General features: G+C 37.8%; 1 non-coding gene across 1 annotated transcript; it reads left to right on the forward strand.

Moving 5' to 3' along the window:
• Positions 1-2,580: 2,580 nt before the first annotated feature.
• Trnap-ugg (transfer RNA proline (anticodon UGG)) lies at positions 2,581-2,652 on the forward strand. The gene has a single exon. It is a non-coding gene; the product is annotated as a tRNA-Pro (tRNA).
• Positions 2,653-5,710: the final 3,058 nt, after the last annotated feature.

The following is a 5,710-nucleotide window of genomic DNA, read 5'->3' on the forward strand; positions in this document are numbered from 1 at the left end:
TCAGTCCATATATTGAACACTACATCCCAGACACAGACGTGGCATCCCTCTCCGTTCATATATTGAACACTACATCCAAGACCCAGACATGGTACCCCTCGCAGTCCATATATTGAACACTACATCCAAGACCCAGACAAGGCACCCCTCTCGATTCATATATTGAACACTACATCCCAAACACAGACATGGCATCCCTCTCAGTCCATATATTGAACACTACATCCCAGACACAGACATGGCATCCCTCTCAGTCCATATATTGAACACTACATCCCAGACACAGACATGGCACCCCTCTCGTTTCATATATTGAACACTACATCCCAGATACAGACATGGTACCCCTCGCAGTCCATATATTGAACACTACATCCCAGACACAGACATGGGACCCCTCTCTATCCATATATTGAACACTACATCCCAGACACAGACATGGCACGCCTCGCAGTCCATATATTGAACACTACATCCAAGACACAGACATGTTACCCCTCGCAGTCCATATATTGAACACTACATCCCAGACACAGACATGGCATCCCTCTCAGTCCATATATTGAACACTACATCCCAGACACAGACGTGGCATCCCTCTCCGTTCATATATTGAACACTACATCCAAGACCCAGACATGGTACCCCTCGCAGTCCATATATTGAACACTACATCCAAGACACAGACAAGGCACCCCTCTCGATTCATATATTGAACACTACATCCCAAACACAGACATGGCATCCCTCTCAGTCCATATATTGAACACTACATCCCAGACACAGACATGGCATCCCTCTCAGTCCATATATTGAACACTACATCCCAGACACAGACATGGCACCCCTCTCGTTTCATATATTGAACACTACATCCCAGATACAGACATGGCATCCCTCTCAGTCCATATATTGAACACTACATCCCAGATACAGACATGGCATCCCTCTCAGTCCATATATTGAACACTACATCCCAGACACAGACATGGCATCCCTTTCAGTCCATATATTGAACACTACATCCCAGACACAGACATGGCATCCCTCTCTGTCCATATATTGAACACTTCATCCCAGACACAGACATGGCATCCCTCTCAGTCCATATATTGAACACTACATCCCTGACACAGACGTGGCACCCCTCTTAGACGATATATTGAACACTACATCCCTGACACAGACGTGGCACCCCTCTTAGACGATATATTGAACACTAGATAAAATAGCCTTGGGACTACCTATAGAACATTTGGTCACAGACACTCACATGGCACCCCTCTCAGTTCTTATATTGAACACTAGATAAAATAGCCTTGGGACTATCTATAGAACAGAATTCACTTTGATTAGCATCATAGATCTACAGCTTCTTAAATAAAGGAAAAATCTTTCAAGCTTATAAATGACACAACAATTTTATATCAATGAACAGCAAAACAAAAAATTATAATCGTATATCATACCAGGGACGTGATATATACGTCCCTGATCATACATAGTTGAACTTGGAAGCACATTTTTGCTGTTACAGTTCCAAGTCGTTGAGCTGTAGTTCATTGTTGTCATTTTGTACAGTTGTCAAAAGCTTCTCCGCCACAAAATCCTGTTCTGTTTCATTCAGTGCATTCACGAAAATTTTAAATGCCTCAGGCCCTCGTCTCACAAGAATGTCTAGCAGTTTCACAACTCGATCTCTTCTTGTTTTACAAACTTCTATATCCTCCTTCATATACATGCTGAGCACTTCCTTCTCAACAAGACAGTCCACTAGTGCTTCTGGTGTCAAGTTTTGTATGAGGAAGGTATAATTCTTCCTGATGGCGTCTCTGTGTTTCTGTTCCATTTTCAAAACACCTTTAATACCGCTTCAAAATACTTAAATCGCACAAACAGCTGTGAACACGAGAAGCATGGCACGTGCGACTGGTGTGCCGTCGTTTATCGATCCTATTTTCACCGCAGGGATCTGAAATTGAAAAAACACATGCTAATACATAGATATCAGAATTATTTCACTTTCAAATTGTTGCTTTTATACTTGGTGAAGCGAAAAGTGTTGCAGCGAAAATAGAGTAATGGACAAAGCTCTCAAAAATGTAAATTTCATTGCCGTTGTTAGCCTACTTCTATTTCGACAGATCACTGATCAACTAATCTACGTCTAGTTGAAGGAAATGTCAGAGTTATACACAAGAAAGTGTTGTGAATTGGTATATTACAGAGAAGGTTTAATTTTTAAAGAAAGATGACAACAATGTGAATGCCGGAAAAAGTGGGGGTGGGGTAATAAAACCTGTATATCTGATATGATTTAGCACGGACTTAGATGGAATTAGTCATTACAACAAGCCTATTAGTGGATTTAGTTAACATTACCAAATTGGATCACAAAGGATTTGTTTTGTTAAATAAGACCTAACAATTATACTTACTGCTTTTACTTCAAAGTAACTGTCATCCAATCATCTTCTGTGAAGGATTCCCCAATATTACTACCGGAAGTCACCGAACCGAAAGTACATTACTTGAGGAAGTATCTTTTATAACATTGTTTTGCATACAATTTAGCATGGTGGCTTGTTGGTCTAGGGGTATGATTCTCGCTTTGGGTGCGAGAGGTCCCGGGTTCGAATCCCGGACAAGCCCAGTCCTATTTTTTTTCTCTCTCTGTGCATTTAAAACAAATCTCTCGTGATAAAACTAGTAAAATATAAATATTTATATCAGTGTAATATTCATGTTTAATGCATTGACAGACTGTTTCTTAACATTTACTCTTGACAATGTCAAAAAATGTTGACAGCTGATCATGCAGAATTCGTTCAAATTTTTTTTTAAATACTAGGAAGTATACAGACCAGTCAGAAAAAATTCTAGTATTTCAAAAAAATTTAAAAGAATTCTACATGATCAGCTTTCAACATTTTTTAACAATATATTTCATCCCTTTTTAGCGGCCTATAGGACCGGTTTCGGGTGCCAGACCGCCCTGCTGCGCATGATGGAGGACTGGCGACAGGCCTTGGACGGTCACAACTATGTTGGGGCCATTCTTATGGATCTTTCCAAGGCCTTCGACTGTCTTCCTCATGACCTGTTCCTCAGGAAACTCTCATCTTATGGGGTATCGACTGAGGCTGTTAGTCTCATGAGTAGCTACCTAGGAAACAGGATGCAGCGGGTGAGGATGGGAGGCAACACCAGCGAGTGGTTGGCTCTCATCAAAGGGGTACCCTAGGGATCGATCCTTGGGCCACTTATTTTCAATATTTTTATTAATGATATCTTTTACTGTATTAAGGAGGCTACTTTGTACAATTATGCTGATGGTAACACTCTGGGTTATTTTAACAAAAGTATTGAAAGTCTGAAAGAGAAGTTAAAGAGGCAGCATTACTGATAGAATGGTTTGAAATGAATGGCATGAAAGCGAACCCAGATAAATTTCAGTCAATATGTTTAGGAAAGAAAGCCATTCTACACTTCACAATAGGCAATTCCACCATAGTTTGTGACGATAGTGTTAAACTTTTAGGTGTTGAGATAGATTTTTTTTTATTGAAGTTTGATAAACATATCTCTTTTATTTGTAGACAAGCCTCCAAACAGTTAGCAGTTTTGAAGAGGATTGGACATTTCTTATCAAAATCTGTTAAAATGTTAATTTACAAGAGTTTGGTACCATAAAATTTTAATTACTGTCCCCTTCTTTGGCATTTCTGCAACGTCTCGGCAACCAGGAAAAGGTGCCAGAAAGGGGCTTGCACTTTGTTTTTACTGATTTTACCTCTGACCTCAAAAAACGGCTAACATATGCTGATACTTCTTTCCTGCATATTAATAGGATAAAGTTGATGGTTTGTGAAGTTTTAAAAATTTTTAACAAGATTTCTCCTGACTACATTTGTAGTCTGACATCTAAACAAGAAACTTTGTATACTTTCTGAGCAGAGGGTAAGGCACACATCCCACGGGTAAACACCACCAGGTATGGAAAGAATTCTATCAGGTACCAGGCGTCCCACATATGGAACAGTCTCTGGAATGACATGCGTAAGGTAGAGAATTACAAAGAATTCAGGAGACTGCTCAGTATGTGGGATGGCCCGGACTGTAAGTGTTCTAGGCGTGCTCATAAGTGAGTTACCTCCCTTTGTTCAGTGGTGTTGCTACCTATGTGCTTTTATCTTCTATTTTCATTTTAGTGTTTTATTATAAGTGCTTATGCTTATTTTGTTTGTCTTCTTGCTTTGGTTTATAATCTGCTGTCTTATTTATTTACTATTTATAATCTTGACATTGCCACAATGTTCTCTTTAATTTGCACCATATTAGTAGCATAGTCTGTCAATTTTTATTTTTGCTATATTAGCGTATAGGTATATTACACTTTCATTAAAGTGTTTGACATCTTTTGAATCTAGAAATACCTGTGTTTATCAGATATGCAGGTGTTCAATCTTAGCCTATTAAGTCTTATCTGATTACTTGATTTTTGTGATATATAAAATGTGATAACTAGTTTTTGTTTATAATCTGTGTATAAATTGCTATTGACCGTGATACATATCCTCTGCTGTTTGTTGCTAATATTATGTTGCATGTTATTTTGTTTCGTATTATGTTATGTCGAAGTACAAGCTCACCCAAGCTTGTTTACTGTTTTTAATATTCGACGTAAAGTTTCTTGTATCTTGTAATGTTGTTCATGAAAAAATATACACTAATGGAAAAACAAAACAAAAAAATGTTGAGGTTGCAGTTAATCCAGACTTGCTGATGTTTTTAGCTTTCCAGACCAACCAGCTACTTTGGTCTCTTCCAAGAGTAACCAACTCAACTGATTTTGTCGGGTCAAAAATGATATAGATGATATGCTCAATTGTGAAACATTCAAATTTAAAAATCAACAATAGTGATCAGTTAAAATGGTGCTCTAAACAAATAGACGACAATGTCTTTTACCTGATGAACATTAAAAAAATCCTTTCATCCTGGAATTTGAAGGACATATAATGACCTGGTTTTGGATAATCTTGACAAGACTGTTACCTTATCATGATCCCTCTTCATACACTGAAGTTCCACCCAAGTCAAAAACATTAATATACAAATGATTAAATTAAAATTACAAACCAAACTTTGGCAGAATTAATACAAATCATACAAGTTACAAAACGCAGGAACTTATATATAGTAGTTGTTTTACACATTATGACCATCTAACACTTGTTAATTACATTTTTTCATAGATATAGGTCTCTGATCTTTTGTGATATGCTAGAGGGACAATTGTATCAACTAGGGGACTTGAAGTCAGGCTAGAATTGAAAACAAGTGCAACCTATATATGACATATGAGTAAAATTCATAAAGTACTTTTCAAGCAATAGCAATTTAAGGATGGACAACTACAGACTCACGGCAAGTTGAGCAGTGGATCTATAAAACATCAATCCTAGAGAAAAATTTTCACTGTAAACATATCAATATATATATGTAGAAATATGTCCTTGAGGCTTGATATCTGACCAATTATGCAAACCAGAGTTCCAGTGACAACACTGCCTTAGTCTCCATTGGCTCCTACAGTGGCCAGGTTGTTACCCCTATCAAAATCTTTAATCCCAATATCAGAAAAATCCCTTCATTTTTTTGTTCTGATAACATTTTCATAAAATGACAAGCTTTTGAACAACACAAG

The sequence above is a fragment of the Ylistrum balloti genome, unplaced genomic scaffold, assembly GCF_031769215.1.
Source record: "Ylistrum balloti isolate Yb309-2 unplaced genomic scaffold, AGI_CSIRO_Ybal_v1 Utg369974, whole genome shotgun sequence".
NCBI lineage: Eukaryota > Metazoa > Mollusca > Bivalvia > Pectinida > Pectinidae > Ylistrum > Ylistrum balloti.